The sequence below is a fragment of the Ailuropoda melanoleuca genome, chromosome 2, assembly GCF_002007445.2.
Source record: "Ailuropoda melanoleuca isolate Jingjing chromosome 2, ASM200744v2, whole genome shotgun sequence".
NCBI lineage: Eukaryota > Metazoa > Chordata > Mammalia > Carnivora > Ursidae > Ailuropoda > Ailuropoda melanoleuca.
In genome coordinates this window covers 78,388,741-78,414,008 of record NC_048219.1, presented here as the reverse complement: position 1 = coordinate 78,414,008, position 25,268 = coordinate 78,388,741, and the positions used below count along the sequence as shown (strand labels likewise).

The following is a 25,268-nucleotide window of genomic DNA, read 5'->3' as shown; positions in this document are numbered from 1 at the left end:
GTCTGCATTTGCAGAAATGTATTTACAAATTGGGAACCAAGTTAAGAGGGGGGAAAAAAAAAGAAAGAAAGGAAATCCGATGGAGAACTTAAAGACAGAGAGACGCGTGCTGTCTCTCCAAATTAGAACAAAACTGCTCTAGCTCTAACTGGCCGGGCTCCCCCACTCAACAGCAGCAGTACAGTGGATACCAACACAGGGCTCCCCCACTCAACAGCAGCAGTACAGTGGATACCAACACACTAAAATGAAAAAGCCTGCCAAATTAATGCTATGAGAGCAAAGAGAAAGTAGAAAAAATCTGGTCATTTACTAAAGGTTCTGTCAAAACTGGGGTGATGAAGCATACAAAAGGAAACCCAGAGGTTTACTTTTACAAGAATATCTTACTATCAGCACACAAAAATGAAGCAAAAGAACTGGTGCAGTCCAAATGTAATTCATGAAAAAGGCTCCTGATCATTAAGAATTGCTAGTACATGTCTAAAATAATTTCCTTTTTTGAAATACCTGGCCTGGTATAATTTGGTGTGTGTGTTTGTGTGTCTGTAATCTGAGGAAAATCCCACAGCACAGGTTTTCGGCCACACTAAAAGTTCAGACACTTCAATCCCTTCACCATCTTCCAGCCTACCATCTCCTCTCCTTCTCTCCCAAACCTGGATTCCAAGAGTGATCATCAGTGTAGCTTAGTAGCTAAGCATAGACTTTGGAAACTAAAGTTTGGTCTGAAGTCCAGCTCTGTTATTAATTTACTCTGTAATCCTACGCAATGTCTTAACCTCTCTGTGTCTCAGTTTCACCATTGGGATAACAGCGCCTACTTCACAGGGTTATTTTGAGTTAATGAGTTAGTATCTTTAAAGCATACTTAACAACTGTACCTAGCACAGAGTAAGGGCTCTGTATGTGTTTCCTCTTTATCATTATTACACTTTTTTCCCCAAGATTTTATTTATTTATTTGACAGAGAGAGAGACAGCCAGTGAGAGAAGGAACACAAGCAGGGGGAGTAGGAGAGGAAGAAGCAGGCTCCCAGTGGAGCAGGGAGCCCGATGCAGGGCTCGATCCCAGGACTCTGGGATCAAGCCCTGAGCCAAAGGCAGATGCTTAACGACTGAGCCACCCAGGCGCCCCTCATTATTACACTCTTTGTCTGAGTTAGTTTGCCCAGCCACTTCTATTCTATATACTCCTGTGTTTCCCCCAAAATCTGCCAGTGTAACATCATCCATGAATGAATCTTTTTTTTTTTTTAAGATTCATTTATTTATTTGGGGTGGGGAGAGAGAGTAAGCGTGTGAGAACGCACAAACGCAGGGGGGAGTAGCAGAGGGAGAGGGAGAGAAGCAGACTCCTCACAGGGAGCCTGATTGGGGGGGGCTCAATCTCACAACCCTGAGATCACAACCTGAGATGAAATCGAAAGTCGGATGCTTAATCGACTGAGCCACCCACATGCCCCAACCATGAACAATCTTAAAAATCTCTCTTTTTTGCTGGAGAAAACAACACCATTATGTAACTCATGTCACTACAACAAATTCCTGGTCTGAAATCTCACTTGGACCTTCAGTACTGCATATCATTCTTTTACCAATCATTTATTTACTTCCTCCCCCATTCCCTCCCTTCACTGGTAAACTTACCAAGTCCAGTCACCACGATCTTTCCTCAAGTCCCATTTTGGGGATAAAGTCCCTCCTCACATTTAAGGTCAATCCCTTTACCTGCTCTCTACTAATTCCCTCTGTGATTTTCCATCATGCAAGCTAGAAACATACATGACTATAGACAATCTGTTCCCCAAATATGATCAATAGCTAAGTCCTGTGAACTGTATCTCCTAAATATTTCTTAAAATTGTTTCCCTTTCCATCCCTATTACTTCTTTGTTAATTGAAGCCCTCATCATCCCTTAACCAAATCTTCCCATGAGCAATCAAGAGATTAAGGAGAATCAAAAAATTGCAACTATCAGAAGCTGAGGGAAGAGATGTAATTTTGTGACTGTTTTTCAGCCTCCGACCAGCCTTACGCCCCTCGAATCCACCTTCCAGTTCAAGCCAGAACAGTTTATTTAAAATCCAACTCTACTGTGGTTCCTAAAATCCTTACGCAGTATATGTCACCCTCTCCCTACGAGTTCTTAACTATGCAGGTTAAAAGACTGGCCCTTCTTCCCACCAACCACAGATGTACTTCAAAAGGTAGGAGAATCTTTTGAAATGCTAGGCAAAACAAAAACAAAAACCACCCCCCCTTTTCTGAGAGAGAATACATGAGCAAGTGGGGGGGGGGGATGGACCGAGAAAATCTTAAGCAGGTTCCATACCGAGCATGGAGCCCAATGTGTGGCTCCATATCACAACCCTGAGCTCATGATCTGAGCCAAACTTAAGAGTCAGATGCTTAACCAACTGAGCCACCTAGGCGCTCCAAAAACAAACCGTTTTTAAAGCCTAAGTGTAATTTTCTGAAGAAAGGAAGATGGTCCAAAATTTGGTCCAAAAATTTCAAATTCTCACTGGAGTCTACGACTCCAAAAAAGTTCCTTTTTCTAGAGGATTAAGGCCCAAGCTGATCACTAGGGCCTATACAGTTCTAAATGATCTGGCCCCGGTCCATGTCAGCTTCACCAGCTGTCCTTCTATGTGCGCAGATACCAAGAACTGGCAAAGCAGACATCTTATTATTTTTGCATTAGTCTAGTATCCCTTCCTCCTCCTTTTGGTAAGAGCATCTTGACTCTCTGTTGGGAAATAACCTCACTCCCTCATTGTAGTTTTGGTGGAAATGTCAATCAAGGTGTCCCACCCTCCACTGGGCAAAGGAGATCTCTTACACAAACTCAAGGTAGGCCAATCAACAGAATCTCTTAAGAAGCTGAACCTTGAGTAGAACGATGTGAGGAGGGGAAATGGTTAGAGCAGACTCATTCCAACTGTGCTAAACTGAAGACACGGTTTATTCCTGCTACCTAGATCTCAACCCCTGCAAACTGACCCAGTGCTTCTTGGGGCTTCCTTAGGCTTGAACGCTTATTTCTTAAATTCTATTATTCAACAGCCTTCAAATACATGTCTGTTTCTGCTTAATCATTTTAGCCATTTGTTCATCCCTTTATTGGAAAACTATTTACTGAACTATGCTTATGTGATGGTTAGTTGTCTGTGTCACCTGGCTAGGCTATAGTAGTACCCAGTTATTCAAACAAACACCAAATCTAGGTGTTGCTGTGAAGGTATTATGTAAATGTGGTTAATATCTCTAATCAGTCAACTTTAACTGAAGGAGATTATCAATAATGTGGGGGAGGCTTCATCCAATCAGCTGAAGGCCCATAAGGGCAAAACTGAGGTTCCACGAAGAAGAAATTCTACCACAAGGTTGCCAGAGAGTTTCCAGCTGCCCTGCCCTATAGATTTTGGATTGCTAAGCCTGAAAACAATGTAAGCCGATTTCTTGAAATAAATCTCACTATACACGCATACACACAAAATGTATATATATAACATTTGTGTGTGTGTGTGTATCCTACTGATCTGTTTCTTTGGAGAACCCTAATACAAAAATCTACTATATACTGGTGCTGAGAACAAGACAAAGTCTGTTTCTGTTGCTTGCAACTGAAGAACCCTAAGTACTGTTCTGTATGTCACTGAGGAGAGGAGAGTTCACAAAGAGCTCCCTGTTTCACACATGTGCTTATCATTTAAGATCAGAGCTCTAAGTAGAATTTTTAAATTCTAAACCTGATGACAATAAACATAATTTTCTAGATTCCTCCAAGGTACAGGGAAATTAAAGAATGAAGGCATGCTTAAGAAAGAAAGGGTATCTAAAATAGAGTGTGTGGATTCCTTTAATCTGGTTCAGGAATCAGCACCTATGACCCGTAGGCCAAACAGGGCCCACTGCCTATTTCTGTATGGCCTATAAACTAAGAACAGTTTTTACAATCTTAAACGTCTTTTCTTTAAATCAAAAGAAAATCAGTACTTTCTGACATGTGAAAATTATATTAAATGCAAACTTCAGTGTCCATAAAGTAGACACAGCCATGCTCATTTGTTTACATATGGCCTATGGCCGCGTTTGCCCTACAGTATTGCAACAGAGACCATATGGCCCTAAAAACCTAAAATATTTCTTATCTGGCCGTTTATAGAAAAAATTTCGCTGACCCCTGCTCTAGTTTACCAAAGAAAGCATTAATTTATCTCCAGGAGGAATGGCCAAGAAAACGGTAACATTGTTAGAAAAGAAGATACAAGAAAAGGAATACATTAATTGTACTATTTACTGAGTAGTTACCATATACACAAAATGCTGTTTTGAGCACTTTATATATTAATATTTCTAATCTTCAGAGCATCCCTATGAGGTAGAGACTATTATCCCCATTTTATTGATGAGTCAGAGAGGCTAAAACAATCTTGCCCAAGCTCAACAGACAGAAATTACAGAACCGGGATTACAACCCAGGCACTCTGCCTCTAGCATCTGTGCAACACTATACTGCTTCACCACTGACCTTCTTGTCTATCTAATCTGCGCAGGATTAATGAGCTGATTTTCTGTAGAATTCAAGTATTACAAACTCTGCAGATGAACCAATACGGGACTAAATGAAGAAGTTTGTGGCAGTGCATTCCTTTGAGAACTTGAGGGATTATAAAGATCTATGCCTATTACCCCTCTTAAAGACAGGAAACTGAGGAAGAAGCTCAAGCTCGCTGGACTCAATCTTTGCTCTCCCAGATCCCATACTGGAACTCAGAAGCTCCGGGAGGCTTCCATATGCAGGCTAAGATAAAGCACATTCTCCTCCCACGTCTTGCCTCATCATGACCAATTAAGTAAGAATTTCTGGATACTGTGGAGCCAGGATGCAGTATTTCTCAAAGCTCCTCCGTTAATTCTAATGTACAGACAAGCCAGAATGGAGATGTACCACATCAGTATACCTCTCTCTTTCAAGGAGAAGAGTGATGATGAAAAAAGAATCCAGATGAGGGGAAGAGCAGGGGCAGAGATGGGGAACTTGACAAAACCTGTCTCTGAAGAATGGAATTTTTATTTAGTACCACAGCATGATAGTAAAGAACACTGCTAGTCTTCATGTCTCACCTCTGTATCTGAAAACTTAAAAAAGCAGATAAGGAAACAAAACAATATTTGCACATGTGCGTGTACGTATGTTTACACAGGAACTTCAGCAAACCGGTAACTATTATTTTTGCCTTATCTGTTTTTTTTACTTGATCTGTATTTTTTATGTGACCCAGTGTGACTAAAGAGATATTCAAGGATTACTTTAATTATATTTGAATAGAAAAATAATTATATAAAAGACTAGTAAAAATTACTTAATGATGGGGCGCCTGGGTGGCACAGCGGTTAAGCTACTGCCTTCGGCTCGGGGCGTGATTCCGGCGTTATGGGATCGAGCCCCACGTCAGGCTCTTCTGCTATGAGCCTGCTTCTTCCTCTCCCACTCCCCCTGCTTATGTTCCCTCTCTCACTGGTTGTCTCTATCTCTGTGGAAGAAATAAATAAAAAAAATCTTAAAAAAAAAAAAATTACTTAATGCTTTCCTGATAAGCTGTTTACTTTCTGTCAGGGCACAAAACATAGAATCTCCCTACTTCTCTGTGCAATGGACATCTATATCCTAACAAATCTATTAACAAATCTTTTATCACAATACTTAGCACGAGGAGAAAATATTTTACATAAGAATAAAATGGAAACATTTTGAAGTTTTACAAACACAATGTCTATCACGCATTCCAATTTTTATAATCATTTATAGTAATCTCATATAACATTTAGTTAAAAATAAAACATCCTCTTTATATGGACTACACATTTAAATGAATTCTAAGTTTTTCATATGGCTTCAGGGTTCAGAAAACAAAGAAGCAGGCAATGCGGGTGGTAAGGCAGTACCCAAGCAATCATAAGGCTTGGCCAAAGGTCTAAAGCCATAATGAGTTAAGGCTCAAACATGTGTTGTCATTTGTTTGCTGCTGTGATTCTGGGTAAAGGACTCAGCTTCATGTATATTCATAAAGTGTTTAAGTTAAATTCTGCACCACAGAATAAAATCTCCAACCTGGTTAAATAGTAAGCCTCAATAGACAAAATCACATTTGAGATGCTAATTTTTTAAAGCATACCATGCCAAAGGAAAAAAAAAAAAAAGATTACTACCTTGAGGGAAAATAGATGGTTTTTCAATTCACTAAATAAAGAACCATGACCAAAGCACAGGGAACCTCTGCAATGAGCCTAAGCTAGCTGTGGTGACGACTCAACTCCAAGAGAGGCTACTCCTAGAAAACAGGTCTAGGTAGAGGATCGTTGATTATATTTATTATGATTAGCCTTCATCCTAGTGGTGAGTGTAGTATCCTCAGGAGGGATTTTTCATTACAGGGGTAAAAGAACTCTTCCAGAACACTTAACAGCATTTTAAAGTCTCACTCAAGAGTGTGTCTTAAAAAAGAAAACTAGCTCATATAATTATAGTAGGGGCAGAATCAACATTTAAAGATTTCAGTCATGGTGTGAGCACCTAAATTTAAATTTCAAGGTGAAACTACCTGAGAAAGATTAGCCTTATTTACTTTTTTTTTTAAAGATTTTTATTTGTCAGAGTAGGACAGAAGGAGAACCCAAGCAGGGGGAGCCAGCAAATCAATCCCAAGACCCTGGGACCATGACCTGAGCCGAAGGCAGAAGCTTAACCAACTGAGCCACCCAGGCGTCCCAAAATTAGCTCTGTTTTTAAAAAGCAAAAGAAAGTTCTACTTTGAAAACCAAAGCATAATTCTTTTGCAATGTTTAATGGTTTCCCACAAAGAAACCTGCTTGAATCTAACAAAAAACACTAATTAAGAATCTGTAAAAATCAGGTGCTGATTCACAAGTATTACCTAATATAACTATTCTGATATATTTTGAATGTTATGAGACTCTAAGCCTCAGAAAAATATACGAATAACTCTGAAGACAATATATAAAGGAATTCTATAAAAATAAGCAGAAATAGCACAGTAGGACACACCTATAATAAGTACTTACCAGAAATGTAAAAAGAAAAAGAGCATATATTTCCTTTTAAAAGGAAGTTGGGGGGCACCTGGGTGGCATAGCGGTTGGGCGTCTGCCTTCGGCTCAGGGCGTGATCCCGGCATTATGGGATCGAGCCCCACATCAGGCTCTTCTGCTATGAGCCTGCTTCTTCCTCTCCCACTCCCCCTGCTTGTGTTCCCTCTCTCGCTGGCTATCTCTATCTCTGTTGAATAAATAAATAAAATCTTAATAAAAAAAATAATAAATAAATAAAAAAAATAAAAGGAAGTTGGATTGCAAACAGAATATATGTCCAAGATATTTCAATCAATAAACCAAAGATTAAAAGGCATATTTGACAGAAATGCTGCAGTTCCAAATATTCCAGAAAGCTCACAGCACAATAGGTTTTTTCTTTACTTTGCAACTGAGAGGCACTTTTAGAGTTCTGAATCACCGCTAGACACTAAACGTTCTCAAGCCTAAAACTGTAAATCCTCAAAAATCGGTATTATTCTAGTCTAGTTAAAATACATATGCTTGTCTTTTAAAACAATACAACAAAAAAACCTAGCCAAACTTAACTGTAACTTGTAATCTGAAAAATACACAGACACATTTGCTTACTTAATGGAACATTTTATATTTCCAGATATAAAAGCACAACACTACAAAGACGCGTAACTAAAACCTGGTAGCAACATCAGAATAGGCAAATAAGGAAAGCCAAAAAAAAAAAAAAATCAAGCATGTAAGTACTTCCAACTCTTAAATGACCCAATGATTCTCACACAAATGGGAATTTATGATACAGAAAAACACAAGCAAACAAAGATGTATGCCAACAACAAAAAACAAAAAGCCAGGAAACAAAAGGTCTTTCAACAGAAGAATGGATCAATTACTGCACATCATTCATGGTGGCTGTCCTTGGGAAAGGGGCTTTTGCACTCTAAGCTATACATACCAAAAATATTTAAATGTACAGAAAAATATAGTTCTACTTCTTGGAATTTATCCTAAGGAAATAATTAAGAATGCATGGAACAATTCAACTTCAATGATATTCAGATCAGAGCTTTTATAATAAAAAAACCCCTGAAAAGTACAAGGAATCACTTAAAGAAATGATGGCAAATTCATATAATAGAATATGATGCACTGATATTTATCCTTAGATATTATTAAAATATGTTCATTTTTCACAATTCACAATATATTTTTTCAAAGGGAGATGAAATATTATGCATCTAATCTCATTTTTTAAAAGAAAAAATAAATATGCATTGAAAATCACTGAGAAAGTTGTATACCAAAATATTAACAGACTAAGAGGTAAAATTGAGGTTTGTTTTTTTTTTAAGGTTTATTGCATACATTCTCATCAGGGGCAACATCACCCCCATGGGGGTGAAAATTGGCTATTGAGGGGCAAAAAAAAAAAAAAAGAAAAGAAAAGAAAAGAAAAAAAAGGAAAACTTTAGCTTATAAAACACAAGTTAACATACAATACATAAACTTAGAGTATATCTGTGCTATTAAAATTGCACGGGAGTACAATTAGGAAAAAATATCTAAAAATGGGGCAGGGTGAGCAAGTGATAATGCTAAAAATGTTGACAAACACTGCTTCATTGGTACTCTCAATTTTCCTACAATGAACTTGATATTACTTGAGTGTTTTTTTTTTAAGATTTTATTTATTTGTCAGAGAGAGAGAGAGAGAGAGACACAGGGGTGTGAGCACAAGCAGGACGAGTAGCAGGCAGAGGGAGAAGTAGGTTCCCCGCTGAGCAAGGAGCCCGATATGGGACTTGATCCCAGAACTCTGGGATCATGACCTTATCTGAAGACAGATGCTTAAGCAACTGAGTCACCCAGGTGTCCTGATATTACATGAGCTTGGGCAGTAATATATATACATTGAACTAATTACAAAGGGATATACAATGAAAGTTAAGACATAGCACTAATTTTCATTTTTAAGTATAAGATTTATTCCTATACTCCTCTAAGTCTTCAAAAATACAATGTAGACTATTTGTTAAATATAATACTAAAATGAAAATATAAAGAAAATGAGAAAGTACTGCATCAGAATCATCTGGGATCACCTGGAGAAGTAAACTGCAGACTCTGCAGTGAACTAAATCAACTAAACTAAAGGTAGTAAACTACCTTTACTAAAAAGTAATCTACCTTACTGCAGACCTAAAAAAAAATCAAAATTTCTATGGATGGGACTAGTGGCTTTCATTCAGTGAGGCACACTTACATCACTATACCACTCCTTGTAAATATGCAAAACAGGTATTTTAATTTGGTCTAAGAGATTTTTTAAATTATGTACTAAAGTGATAAAATTAAAATAAACTAAGAGCCTGGAAATCTAGGAATCCCTGCTAAACTCCTCTTTTTCCTTTAAGGAACGTGACGATTCAAATTTCTTCACAAACTATCAGAAACATACAATTACTCACTGTCTACTGGGTACAAAGCATTGTGAAGAATATAAAAGAAAAAAGCAGTATTTGTAAATTTTGCCACTAAATAAACTCACTTCAGTTAAATCCGCAAAAACCAGCATTAACCACTGGCTTTCTCAAGGCACCATTAGTCACAAAGAACAGTTTCTAATCTTATGATGCAAATTAAACAAGTAAGAAATAAAAGTCACTGTTGGATAATAATAACTAGGATGCAGTCAGCTACACTCAATTCTCTAGTTAATATACTTCGTTGGCACGTCAGCCTTAAAATAAGTAGAATTCAAAATTTTGCCTACACCAAATTAAACATCTCCTGTGTTAAGTACTCTCGGTTTAAAATGTTAAGCCACCAATGCCAAGATTTATTGCATACATAAACAATGAAACTACCTAAGAGCATAGCTAATACTCCTATTTAAGGAAAGGAGAATACACAGGGATTATCAAAGTAGTGGATACAAAGTGTAAGAGACTGCTCCAGTCCATGGCAATTTTCTCCAATTTCTTACAGACATCAATGCCACCTTTTGGTGGTGGTAATAATACTTACAGTGGCAGCAATAATATTTAAGTGCTTTTTGTATGCCACATACACTTATTTAATCCTCAAACATGTCTAAGAAATAGGTACTGTTCTTTTTCCATTTTACAGATGACAAGACTGAGAAAGAAGGAACAGCTAGTAGGTGCTATTGACAAACTTTCACTGAGTGTTTTGCCTGCTGACCACAAATACATTACTAACAAATGACCGAATATTCAATGCGATTTGACACATCATCTGTATGAATAAATTTAAATCTTGTAATTAAATAATTATCCATAAAAGAGCATATAAATGAATGTAACTGAGGTAAACCTGAGTTGAAGAATGGAACAAAAATTTTCCAAGTCATAATATCAAATAGTACAATACTTTTCCAGTTTTTTCTCACTCCTTACACCCAAAAAATGACAACTTAATTTTGCTTGTTTTGTTTTAAAGTACAGATTTTACCGTTATATATAATTCCATCTCAGGAATGCATCCTGTTTACTAATTCATTTGAAAAGCTTTTAAACTCATTTTATCCCCTAAGAGTCCTCATCTTTAAAAGTTTCACTAAATTTCACTTCACACTGTATAATGAACTCATTTTAAATCATAAAATACATGAATGATATATAAAAATTCAGAAAATAAAAGTTTTAAAGAGAAAAATAAAGACCACCTATAATCCCAACTTCGAGATAATAACTTTAGTCTTTTGGCATTTCCTTTTAGTCCATATATGAATAGGCATTTTTTAAAACTAAGAACTGATATTATATAAACATTGGTAATGTTTATTTCTCTCTTAACAATACAGCACTTTAAAAAAAAAATAGTCCAGACAAATACAATTATGACTGATTTTCTACAAAACACTTTGGCTTACTGGACTTAAAAAGTAATTTGTTATACTGCAAAAATTAACCACAAGGCAGAGAGGAGATGGCTGGTCCTTTATAGAAAGAGCTCCTCTCTTGCAAGTATTTGAATAGTTTTAAAAAATCATTTTTAAATTTCACTGATTAAAAAAGTAATTTTCTTTTCATTACAGAAAAACTTCACACGTCCATCTTTAGCACATCAGTACATCGAAAACATGGTTAAGATAGTGTTATGGCTGCAAAAGATCAAAACTGTGACAATTCACTGTAGAAAAGCTCAGCCCAGTACCCTGGAACCCAAGCAGAGCCAGCTTAGAACACGACAAAGCGATGGTTCTTTATATCCAGAGTCGAAGGCCTATTGCTTACATACACATGCAAGCAGATGGTACTGAGTGGTGACACAATCTCAAGCTTGTTCTACTGATGACAGTAGTCCAAGTCTAAGGCATAATGGGAATAGCAGAAAGACTAAATCATCTAAAACCCCTCTACTCATGGTTTTCAACTGCAGATTTTGGTTGGTTCTTGAACTATAATGCTGTCATATTCCAATGTGAAAATTATGACACTGGAGTACTACGAGAAGTTAACTATTTATTTAAAATTCAAAGGGATATTTTTTACAATGGAGTTTGTCCTAAGTGTGAAACTCTATTCAAAAGACAAACTTTTTAAAAAGAGTATACCATTTGACCAATTCTGAGTTACTCAAATTCCAGCCTTACCATCTGGATGTACAAGAAACACCATCAAAATAACCTACCACCTGAAAATCTAAACAAAGGTGGGTCTAAGACATAAGATCTACCTTCTAAGCATCGTTTTTCTTAATCTGATATTCTCAAATAGCTGAATTAATAAACGTCTCACCCACAATTTTTAGATATACACATCTATAGAGCTAATTAATACTTGTACTTTATATGCAGAACAATTTTCTGAAGCATGAAAATCTCATTCCAGGAGTCATGTATGCCATTACTAAACCGATTATGATTAGAATAAAGAGCAGCAGAATGTACAGTAAAGCAGTCTAAAAGCTGCAATATAGAAATCTAGCAAAAAAATCCAAAATAACAAAAAAAAAGCACTTCAAGGATACCAAGAACCAAAATATCATACAAATTTATCTGTTATAGACCTGTCATTTTATGACCTTAGTCACAGACAACTGGAAACATATTTTATTTTTATTTTTTTTAAAGATTTTATTTATTTATTTGATGGAGATAGAGACAGCCAGCGAGAGAGGGAACACAAGCAGGGGGAGTGGGAGAGGAAGAAGCAGGCTCATAGCAGAGGAGCCTGATGTGGGGCTCGATCCCATAAAGCCGGGATCACGCCCTGAGCCGAAGGCAGACGCTCAACCGCTGTGCCACCCAGGCGCCCCTGGAAACATATTTTAAAATATGTTCCTTCTTCACAACAACCCTGTTCATTCTATCTAGATTTACTGTACTGTCCTCCCAACTCAAACCAACAAGACAGATCCCATTCTCCACGAAATAATGATACTACCACACACGTAAGATTCATCATATCCTCTCTGAAGTTCCCTGTAGGCCACCATACCTAACCTAAGTGCTCTTTTTACTCATTCAACATTAACCTTACAGCCCACATTTCATCAATTTCGTTTCTGTTTTTGTGAAAATAAATTTCTTTTCCAGTCTATCATAACAACTTCCATGTATTATCCATTCTCCTACGGTTAATCCTGTATTGTAATCCCTTCGTATTGTAATCCCTTCTCGTTGGAGACCTTTCACTAAAATAGTTTCTTTTACTATCTAGATTACAACTGCTTTCATCCCTTAGGCATACATTCCTATTAGGAATTCGTTTGAAAGAACTTTAAACTTAAACATATTAGGATATTAATTCATTTCAAGGATTAGAAGAAGCTTTATAAATTAGTAGTTCAAAGATCTCGTACTATTCTGCCTAAGTATGCCCTCCCACACCACTGAAACAGAGATTAGGTGGACAATTTATGTGGGCTACATAAACATTTTGACTACTGTTTTTCCACCACCTCAGTTCAGAAAACTGTAGTAAATTTTAAGTTAAAAAAAAAATTAGACACACAGAACCAAAAGATGGTATCTGGAATGTGAATACGAAAGATGGTATCTTGAATGTTTTAAAAGCTAAAAAAACATTACAAACTAGTCAGTTAAAGTCTAAGTGAAAATTATACTTTCCAAGTTTGTGGTCTTTATTTCCCTCCTCAGGATGTATACTCTGTGATTGATTTAAATAACTTACACCTCATGGGTGGGGTGGGGGGGCAGTTTGCAGGAAAAAAAGGGTGAAGCCAATTATTTCTGAGTAATTTTCCAGACTCATCTAGAAGTTAAATGATGTGTTACACTGAAGAAATGATTATAAGGATATAGGGAGTCAGCTACTCAATCATGTTTGCGTACATGCAAAATACAAGTATTTATTGACCACCTACTGTGTACTTTGTAACGTGGTAGTCCTTTCTGGAAGTTTGCTGTCAGCATTATCCTTTATAATTAGAGTTTATTAATTTCTATAAATTATATAATTACTTCAAGTTTTATCACCTGTAAAAAATGGTCAATATCTATTTTTCAGATTTGCTGTACAGATTAAATGAGATGTAGTAACTTTACCTTCAAAAAAAATATTACTTCCCTTCTCTCTGTAGGTCCCTCTACAGATTAGGACATTGATCAATGGTTCTCAACCTTACTATGAAAAATCTCTTTTCTCCACAGATCGCACATCTTTACAGATTTTTGTCTATCAACTGCACTAACATTTAATTAACTAGATAAGTAATGGCTAATCAGAAGTCGCAAACCGTCAAAGACATAAATACTAATGAAACTCAATGTTAGACTCTTAAGGTGCAAGCACGATGTTTTATTTCATTAACAGCTTGCAAATCACCACAATATACAATAATAATTTGTGATAATAAACTGCAAAGATTGGAGTCAATATAATTATTGGTCAAAGCAAAGACACATAATATTTCCCGTTTGAATCTATTGAGAGCACATACATAATTTTCATTAGGCTTCTTACAATACTGAGAATAAATCATTCCTTTCTCTGCAGACCCCTGAGAAAAACTAATTTATGTACCATTTTAGTGATTTCCTATGTCTAGAGAAGCTACTGGTTACCCTACAGATTTAAGCCAGTGTCATTAGTAACACCAACTTCGAATTCAAAAGTTACACATATTTATCCATAAAGGTAAGTAAGTAGTGACAGCCTGTCTTCCCTTTGTATGTATAAGAACAAAATCCAAACCCTTCACCAAAGACCTCTGTGATGTGTCTCCTGCCAACCCCATCTACCAGTCTCCTCTCAGCTTATCACGATGGCCTTCTCAAACATAACCTGCTGCTTCGCACTTAAGGGCTTTTGTACTAACTGGGCCCTCTGCTGGGTTCACTCTTCTTGCAGATCATCACGTCTAGCTTTTTGTCATTCAGGTTTCAAATTAAGTATTATAGCTCTAAAGCTTCTTCATGGCATTTGTGACCTGTGAAATTATCTTGTTCACGTATTTACTATTTCTCTACACCACCACCAAACCCCACTTGTATAAAGAGTTCCACGACAGCAAGTCTTATTCATTGCTCTATCTCTAGTTCCTAGACTAGTACAAGGCACCCAATAATCATGCAGTAACTATTTGTTGGATCACTAGCCAGACTGTTTAAGAATGTTTCGGGGAAAGACTGATTTCTTAGTCAACTTAAATTTAGCATTCAAAAATTGCTGATCCAAAAGAAATAAGAAAAAATGTTTTTTGACTACAAAGAATAAGAAAAATGTATACAACATTCTATTCAACAAGTGAACTGCTTTCCCTCTTATTTCTATCCTTTTGGATAGAATATGAAAAGTCTATTCATGTTTCACACACTTCATTTGTCACCTCATGTAAAAAGAAAATGAATTTTTTTTATTTCAGTTTTACTGAGGTATAATGTATAAAACTGCGAATGTTCTTATAATCGTATGCCATGAGCTACCAGCCACTCAATATAGTAATTTGTTTTTCCTGCCAAGATGCAAGCAGGACAGCTCCTAAGAATATAAAACATACAAACTGGGAAGGCCACAGCTGTCCTAACAGTGACAATGCCAGAATGGCCCAAACCAGGGAGGACCCTGTTCTCAGCTATAACAGGCTGGGAAGGAGGGAAGGATAGAGTGATCAAACCTAGAAGAATAATTGTAGTTCTGAGTTCTGTTAACAAACAGAAATATCTTCAAACCAAATCAAAAGATATTCAACTAGAATCTTATACTTTGCGACATCAAATAACTGTTTTGAATACCTGAGGTCTCTTTAGCAAATGAATTATCATTTGGTTAACAAGATACGGGCTTTTGCAGTTTCACATATGAAAAACACAGCATTTGTAGTAAGTAACACACACAATCCCAATACCATGTGCTACAATTTGCTTACTAATTTAAAAATATTGTCAAGAATACTTTTTTTTTTAATTTTTTTTTTAAGAATACTTTTAAAAGCAAGAGATTTAAATGAAAATAACTAATAATAAAGATAGAACAATTCAGTGGTTTAAAAAATGCAAACACCTTGAAAGTATCACAAGCCCATATTTATTTTTTTAAAATCGGGTGCTGCTTCTTTTCTTAACTGACGATATTGAAGGAAGACAGCAAGCAGATAATCCACAGCCCATGTGAGTTTACTTACCAGTCACAAAGAAACATTAATATCAGTCTATAGGTTAACCCGCTTACTTATTATTCAGCCAAGTGGAAAGTACAATTTAGCACAGAGCTACAGCCAGGTACCAAAATGACTAAGAATGGCACGTGTAAATGTTTTTTTAATTAAGAAATTAAGGAGGGGAGGAGAGAAGTACTAAAAGCAGGATTTCCTCTAAAGATCACATACTCAATTTCCTATTTTTCATTGCTCCATATTTCACTGGCAATATTCTAAGCTGCTTAACGAGAAGCCTATATTTCACTTTTCATCACTTCTGCTCACATTAACTGACGCTTCTGAAGTCCAGTTGCATGGACAAATGCTGAGAGACACATGCAGAATTTAATGTTACAGTGAAGTATTTTATGAGTATTTTATGACTATAATACCTCCAGAAATATAATATCTAAAACTGAGAAGTCTTTGTTAACTAAGAACTCAAAATGTTAAATAAGTAACATTTCTGCAGACTATCCATTTGTCGAAGAGCATAAACATACACTTTTCACAGATGAAATAATAGGAATCTTTTACTCTTCAATTAAAAAAAAAAATTAGCAACAACCGAAGCATAGTGAGTCCTATCTCCTCTCAGTGGTTCCTAACTCCATGTAGCCTATCCCTTAGGCTCAGACTACTTCTTTTGAATTTCATCTCCAAACTGAGAACACTTAAAGACCCAGAGACTTTCACAACAGTGACTCCCAGCAACTCTGCCCAAAACCTACCCTCTTGTTTTCCTTTAAACCCTCAGTTCTGCCTTACCTTTCTTATAAGCCAGCCTCCTTGCCCTCAGTCCCTTTCTTCCTCAATTCACTCTGTACTCTGTAGCCAGATTCATCTTCCAAAAGATGAATGCTCTGATTGGGTCATTTCCCTCATATCGAAACTTCTTGTGCTCTTGAATAAAAGTCTATACTTCTCAACCTAGCATGCAGTGACTTCTGCAGTCTAGCCCAACAAATCTGTATAGCTTCATCACCATATTTTCTAATTATACAAGCTCAGGCTTCTGTCAAATCAATCCTCTGTCCTCCAACTTGTCCTGAACTTTCTATCTTGGCTCATGCCATTCCTACCATAAAGAATGTCTACCACTCCCCTCCAGCTGCCACTGCTCATGGCCCTTTTGCATCTCTGCATTTATTCATGAAAACAAGGACACACAAATGATATCTCCTGCCCTACCCCCCAAAACGGGCAAAACCCCCCAAATTTAACAGCTGGCTCTTATTAAATGCCTACTATGTGCCAAGCAGTTAGTTTTACATATTACTTCTAACTCTCTCAACAAACCTATGAAGTAGGTATTATTATTCTCCCTCTAAAGATGAGAAAGCCCAAGTTCAGAAACATCAAATCATATATTTAGTAAATTATCTCACAATATATACTCAGTAAAAGTTGCCTCAAATCATATACTTAGTAAGTGCCAAAGCAAGGACTTGAACCCAGGCTCCCTCAGTCCAGAGACATTGCTCTAAACCCTCAGTTGTGTTGGCTTTTTTTTTTTTTTTTTTGGTTTGAACTATGTGACTNACTATGTGACTACCCCCCTCATCTATCTGAAATAATTCAGTTTTACATGATATCTCCACTTACTACATACTATACAATAAGCTTTCTCATGTTTGCCAGTAATTTAGTAAAGGGAGAACATTAAAATGCTATTTTTTTCCAATAAAAGAACAACGCTCAAATTGCAACTTCAAGGAAAGTCTTTTTTTGTGACAAAGAGTACTTTTCACCTAAAATATTTTCAAAGAAATTCATTCCAACCGACTTTTTCAAAGATGACTGCAAATTACCAATCATACACTATGATGGTTTTACAGATTATTAGTAAGAGGATTTTGCGATTACCACCCACGTATTTTAACAGGTATCTATCAAATTGGCAAAGATTGTAAAAACTGACCTACTCAATGCCATTGAAGGTGCAGTGAGACACACACTCTTATACACAGGGTAACCACCCTCTGATCCAGTTATCCCACTTCTGGGAATCTATCCTAAAGGAAGAAAAAAAAAAACAGAGATGCAATCAAAGATAAATGTACAAAAATGTTTGCCCCAGTGTTATTTAAAATAGCAATATAATAAAAATCAACCTAAAAGTCCCAAAGTAGGAGACCAATATCCTGTTCAGAGAAAAATGTAGAAACAAAACAGTATATATAAAGGTATACTTCCATTTTTTTAAAAATTAAAAAATCTGTACATGCAAGGAAAGAACTAGAAAAATGTACATTAAAATGTCAGTAGTAATTATTTCTGGGTGATGGGTTTATAAATGATTTTCAATTTCTTCTTTACATTTATGTTCTTTTCAAAATTTGCCACAATGGAACATGAATTACTTTAAACAAGAAAAAAAAATTAAGCAGCTATACTCATTGAAAATTATCCCGAACTTACAAAAGCATGTTACTCGGAAAAGAAACACTTCCTAGTGCAAAGAAAATGTCAAACTTGTTTCGTTTCCACCTTCTGTTAGCTCACATACCTATAGAGACTGTGTAAAGAAGATCACCCAAAATTCAATAGTATTCATGAAATTGCACAAGGCTATCTAAAAGTCAGCCAATGCTTCAACAGAAAGCACCACAGTTAAATGAACTGTTTTATTGTATGTCTACTGAGAATAATAAATGTCCAATTAATCCTAACTCAAAACATGGAAAAGGGAAAAACCAAAAAACTATACTTGTTTTGCAAATTAACTATGTATACTGTTGTTGCCTTATAAGCCCATCATAGTTAGGTCTGGAGTGGGGAGGAACTTGAAAATAAAGCTGGCAAGCTACCAACATTCACTAAAAATGCACACTGATGCATTTTTTCCCTACATGCACATTTCTGTTCTAGGGCATAGTTAACTTTAGTGGCAAAAGATGATTTTTATCAGTGTAGAAAAAAAGATTAAGCTGTTCTACAAAAAAACAAAAGCATAACAACAACAACAAAAAACACTTCTTGCATTAAACACAGAATTAAAATTGCCAGCTGAACCAGGAGAAAAAAAAAATCCCTACCATTTGGCATAGATGCAGAAAAGCAATTTGCCAAAACAAAAACAAAAACAAAAGAAAGTCTTGGATTGAAGTAAAACAGGCATTAAGCAAAAAATTCTTATTTTACTGTATTTTAAACTGGGAAACTGGTTTGCTTGTAATACTAAAAAGCTGTTAGAAAATAAAGCCACAGGGGGGAAGATAAAGAAAATAATACCACAGAAATAGTTGTTGAGCAACTAAGAGAAAATTTAAAGTATTACATTGATCTTACTTAGAAAATGAGTATCATTCTATTTCCACTCTACCATGAAAATACAACATTTATTTATAAAACATATGTCAGGTTCTGGCAAACAAAATAAATTACTAGACTATAAATTTCTTATAATAGAAGCTACAGTCTCACAGCTCAGTTTCCATCAAAGAACCTAATATTGGGCCATGCAAACATCTGTTCAATGACTGAATCTGAAATCTATTAATAAAATCATGCAACATTTTTACATGCATTCAATGGAATGGAAAAGGTAGATCAAAAGACATCAAAGATTTGGGCTAGATACGGAAAACTACATAAAATCCAAAGATCAGTGTTAAATTTCAACTGCTAAAATAATTAAGTTATGGTCGCTTGCTTAATGTTTTAAAATACAGTCAACTTGTCTAGAACAGAATGATCGTGTTTATAAATGAATTTTTAAATATCACTGAAAATACAGTGAAGGAATTTACTCTTCAGATTACACATCTGACTGATCTGAAATGTTCAATCTGCAATAGGAGATCATCTCCTATTACTAACTTAGAATCTTAAAAGCTGCATTTGGGATTTGTCCAAAGAAACAACTGCACCCAGTTCTTTGTGTCTCTCTTACTTTTTTATACTTTTGTGGTTGATAACTAAACCACAGTTCTATCCTGAGCAGTTATTTTTTATAACCAGAATAAATGTGTATAACATAGCACTGCAAACAACCATGAACGTTATAGGTATATATATATACTTGTGAGTTCAAAGTAACTTACTTCAAGCTTTAATTAATCCAACAGTAACTTTTACCAGTTACAATGTATAGTTCAGTATATTCCTATTCTTATGAAATATGGACTAACTTAAATATATTCTAAAACCAAACACAGGGTTACATATTTAAATCCAAATTTGGTTAACTTTATCATTCCACACTTTGAACCAATCTCTAGCGATGTGAACTACATAGGCTAGAGATTGAACACTGGATATGCAAAGAAATTTTTTTTCCAGATTTATCTAGAATTAACCTAAATAAATAAGTCATCAGTACCTTAAAAAAAAAAAAGCAATTAACTTGTCTACTGATTGAAGTTAATTTCATAAAACACATTTAATCCTCCATGTGCATGTATTTCTGAAAATCATATTAAAACGATTATTTTTAGACCACTTATAAAAGTACACTATTTTTTGTTTAAACTCCACCTTAATCATCACACACATCACACACACACTTTTCTTACTGGTGCATGCATGTACCTTCCACGTCTAAAAGCCCTATTTTCAAGCGGAAACAAGAGCATGGCATAGTTCTCTGTTGAACTGCTTTGCTGATCAGTCCATCATGATAAGCTAAGCTTATAGGTTCAATACTCTTCTGGATCATTGAACTTTGCAACAAACTGGCCTCTTAACCACTCATCTCAAAACAGTGAGAAGGGGACTGTAAAGAGTGTGTGAATCATTCGATGTCCATAACCACTATTACAAAAATTCATAACCTGAATGGGTCAATATTACCGCTGTACATGAAAGACTGAAAAGCACATAACAACTACCACTTGTAATCCCCAAATTTCATGCACAGAAAAAGGGGGTGGGGGCGAGTGGATGCTTCATCTCAGTAACATAAGAAAGCTTAAATATATTTATATTTAACACTAATCACTTCCATAAGATGTGAATTTGGCATTAAGTCATGCAGCAATATATGACATCAGAATGAAAAGACAATACTTGGAAAGACACCATAACTCTTTTTAAAATTAATGAGTTTAATCTGAAAAGAACATCAAGAGGAAGTAAGATGTTGTTCACAATTTTAAACTCACCACAACATTTATAAACGCTTTATACAAAATTTTTAATTGAACTTCTAAAATAAGAGAACTTTAGAACTGGGAACTTAGAGGTTATTTGAGGTTCAATGAACATCTGTTGGGCCCCTAGCATGTGTCAGACACAGTACTAGGTGCTTGCAGGAAACTCAATTATTCAACTCACTCACTTTAGAGATGGTGGAGTTCCCTGCTCATCCCAAATCAAGCCATCTAGATTTCAGACCGAGAAATGCTGAGCAATGCCCTAACAGCGGTGTAATTTATATCAAAACAGACTGGTATCACTCTCCCTTATAAACTAAATAAAACGTCAAAGATGCAAAGCTAACCTTATTTAACAAAACAATAGTCCCTGTGTTTCGAATAACTATAAAGAATTACAAGAATCTAAAAATTCAACTAAGTACTAGTTGTATAATTTATTGCAAAGAACAAAACACAGGGCTGTCAGTTTTAAGATTCTAAAGACATACAAAACAGAAATTAAACAAATTGCAGCTATTATTTAAAAATCCCTTTGTTAAAAGAAATTATCAATATGAAAACTCAGATGCTTCATTGGAATGTCTCTTATGTAAAAGATCATCAGCCATATAATAACAAAGTTCATGGACGGTAGTAAGCTTGGGCAAGACTTTTAAGTTATTTAACTATTAGATTTTAAATTATGACAGAATGTAAAAATCCCTGAGGACAAAGACCCTGTCTAATTCATTTCTGTATCCCCACCAATCAGCACTCTGTCATTAAATGTTGGAGAGGTAAACTAACATATGAACTCTAAATTCAAGCTATTGGAAAATTCAACCTAATAATCTAGAAGATTTTTCTTTTATAACTCAAATGATTTCTTCAAGTATTAAATAATACTCAAACCAAGTGACATTGCCATAACAACTAGATCAACAACTATGGCTATCACTTTAACTAGTACAACATACTCTTTGAAGGAATTCACAGATACATCAAGACAAGTAAATTCATATACTTTGATACAGCAGTCCTCCTTCTGGAAATCAATCCCACAAAAATATTCCAAAAGAAAGAAAATGCTGCATATACAAAAGTGTTCATTTCATCGTAATTTTAGTAAGGGGCAACAGAAACTACCTATATGCCCAATAACAGGTAGATGGGACTATTTTGCAACCTCCGGAAAAGGCTTAAAATAAAGATTAGCCTCGTCATTGGTCTTCCTGCTTAACAATCTTTGCCCACCCCAAATCCCCGCCAAGTTGATTCCACATAGCAGCCAGAAGGATTCTCACAAACACTTCTACTTAAAACCTTCTAATAGTTGATTGCTCATCTCATTCAAAGTAAAATTCAAAGTTCTTACCATGACCTACAAGGCTCAATTACTTCTCTAACCTAAAGCTCTCTCACCCCTTCTTGCTTACTGTCTTCTCAAAAGGCCAAATACACTGAGGGGGTCTTTGCACTTGCAGTCCTCTCTGCCTATAATCTTCTCGCCAAGAGAGCAAACCTAACTCACTTCCTTCAGGTCTCTGCTTCAGCCTCATGCCTTCCGTGCCACTGCTTCTCTTTTCCCTCACCCTACTTTATCAACTAAAATATTCTACATTTATTTGGTTATGGCCCATCTCTCCTGATTAGAATATAAGCTCTATGACAACAAGAACTTGATTTTATTCACACAATAGGCATTCAAAAAGCATTTGTTGAATTAATATTAAATGTTGATACAATAATTATTAACTACATGAAAAACCATGCATATAAACAAGCTTGGAAGAGAACAGGAAAAATGAATAGTTCGATTTGTGAACATTTTGAAGCGCTGATCGTATTACTAAAGACTGTGTACAAAAAAAATTATAAATCAGTTGTGATTGTGATTTTAGGCCAAAAGTAATTACAACACTGTTATTTCCTTGGAAGCCATTAGTGTATTAGCTTAAAACTGACTGGTAGTAGTTATTAGTGACAACTTTCCCTCGTAAAATTGTAATAACAATTACTCTTAAAGCCTGTTCCTAAAGACCCAAAGTTTAGTCTGTAAGTATCGACACTGTTATTCTTGAGGCCACATAGAAAGTGAACAAAGGCTTTTAAACAGTTTTAATATGGAACTGAATAATACTCAGGGATTCCAGTTTGCTTCTGAGACAGGTATCTATGCTTGGCTTCAGAGCGACCCTGAAATTGAATGCAAAATTTCAGGCATAAAAGTCTATTACCTTTTTTTTTTCCTGGGGAGAGAGACTATATATTTCATCATAATCTCAAAGGTGTCAGTGGCCTAGAAAAGGTTAAGAACTACTATTTTATATTGGAAGTAAAGTGTAATATTCTAATATAAGCCACCTCTCAAAAGGACAGACGATATATAATATCTAGCCACATCTTTGTAATCATTCAATTCATCCACAATATACCGAGTGCCTACCTTGTGCCAGGCACCGTGTGATACTCAATACCTTACACCTGATCCTATTTTGCAGTACATAACTGAAAATACCAAGGAAACAAGGTTCAGTGAAACACCAGACTAAAAGATAATTTCAGTCAATGCAAAAATAATTTCAACCAATGCAAATATCATTTCAAAACAGTGTTAATAGGAAATCATAGTAAAGACAGAAAGGAGCTTGGGGCCTGCTTTAGTGTTTCTTATGTCAAAATACTGCAGATATCAATTACATCAAAAAGAAAGAAAAACTACACACACACACACACACACACACACACACACACACACACACACACACACACACCCCCCCCCCCCCCCCCCNCCCCCCCCCGCCTCCACACACTGACAGGAAACCAGAAGAAAGTTTCCAAATCCTGTTTCCAGCAGCATCCCTTCTGAGACTGCCCTGCAGCATGCTTTTGAAGGTAGGCGCCCCACGTTAAAACTAAGAGCTGCTACTTTTACTGTGATAAAAACAGAAAGAATCATCATCCCATACCCAGGAAGCAGAAAACTGTGGCCACCTGTAAGGCCGTGGCCCATTAACCTCCTGCCCTGTTATTCCCTTTTTTCTTATACTCTCCTCCCTTCAGAGCAGTGACAAAACCATCTTCCCTCCCAAAAAGGAATACATAACTCAACGTGAGTTCTTTTTTCCAAGAGGTCAAAAGGTCCCCCAAACTCTTGGTGCTTAGCCCTGCGAGGAGATCCCATTTTTCAGGCACAAGTGTCTTCCCCTCACCTTCTCCCTGTAGCAGTAAATTACACAATTCAGCTGAAGACACTATCCTTAACTTCCTGAGGGGACAAGCGACACTCCTACCAGATCGACTCTGAAGGAAGCCAAGAATCACACGGTGACCCTTCCCTAACAATTCAGGAAAGAAACAGAGACCTAAGAAGAGCAACGCCGAAAAGGCGAACACATGGCAAGCTACGGAAGACTTGGGGGAAAGAGGGCGGGAAAGGGGCCGGGAGGTGGAGTGGGATGTAGAGATGTCAGCCCTCTGCACTGGGGGAATAAAGGAAGGAAGGGGAGACCCTGACCCCGACAGAAGTGAACGCAGAGAGGGCAACGCTCCCCTTTACCCGCACCTTCTCTAGCAGAGGAAGGAGGGCAGAAAATTCACCCAACCCTCCAACCCCCTCTTCGCGTGACCCCAAGGGGAGAGCTGGGTTTGAGGGAAGGTCTGACCCTAGTCTGGGGACATACAGGAAGAGGAAAAAGGCAGCGATGTCCAGTCCTCTGCATCTCTTGGGCAGTGAGTGGCGAGGGCACTGTGTCCGAGGAGACGGCGAGGGAAATGGGCTTGTGCCATGACACCTCGGGGAGTTGGAGGGTGGGGGACACAATGTCCTCTTTCTCTCCCACACCCGGCCCGGGCCCCTCCCGTCCGTCTCCCGCAGGCCCAGCCACAGTCGACCGGCTCGGTCCGCGGGCGTGGTTGGCTCTGGCCCTGGCGGCGGCGGCAGGGCCTCCCGGAGCCCCGGCCCCTCCCGCCGGCCAGGCCCCCGGGCCGCCGCCCCGGACACCGAGGGAACGCGGAGGAGGAAGGGGGAGCCAGGGGACTGACCGGCGACATGAGCCGCCTCAGCCCTGGCTCTGCCGACCCGCGCCCCCCGCTCCCTCTGGGGCCGACTCGGGCTCCCCGCCCCTCACTCACCCCCCCGGTCCGGCGCCTCCTCCACCTCCTCCTCCACCTCCTCCCTCCTCTCGGCCGTGGCTCTTGCTCCGGCTCTGCGCGGCGACGGCGGCGGCCTCGAGAGCGGAGGCGGCGGCGGCGCCTCCAGAACGCGCACGCACGCAGCACGCAGGCCCCGCCCCCAGTCCCGCCCCGCCCCTCCGAGTCGGTGTAGGCAAGGCATCGGCCCCGCCTTCCCCGCGGCTTTCCGGAGTCCGCTTAAAGGAGCCGCTCAGAAGATGGTGGTGAGAGCTGAGACCCCTGTGTGAGAAGGGGGGTATTGGGGCCTTGCGGAGGGCTGGGTGGGAGGCTGAT

At 37.5% G+C, this 25,268-nt stretch overlaps 1 protein-coding gene across 2 annotated transcripts in view; it reads right to left on the bottom strand.

Moving 5' to 3' along the window:
• The window catches only part of RAP1A (RAP1A, member of RAS oncogene family), a 75,309-nt gene extending 50,250 nt beyond the window's left edge, over window positions 1–25,059 (bottom strand). Inside the window, exons 1-2 of one of the 2 annotated variants that reach the window (XM_034654078.1) lie at window positions 24,936–25,047; window positions 17,645–17,738 (exon numbers count right to left, since the gene is read on the bottom strand). The gene's annotated coding sequence lies outside the window, so the exon portion shown is untranslated. Of the gene's footprint in view, window positions 1–17,644; window positions 17,739–24,935 lie in introns of both variants that reach the window. The other variant, XM_034654079.1, reaches the window with a different exon arrangement.
• Between the last annotated feature and the right edge of the window lie 209 nt (window positions 25,060–25,268).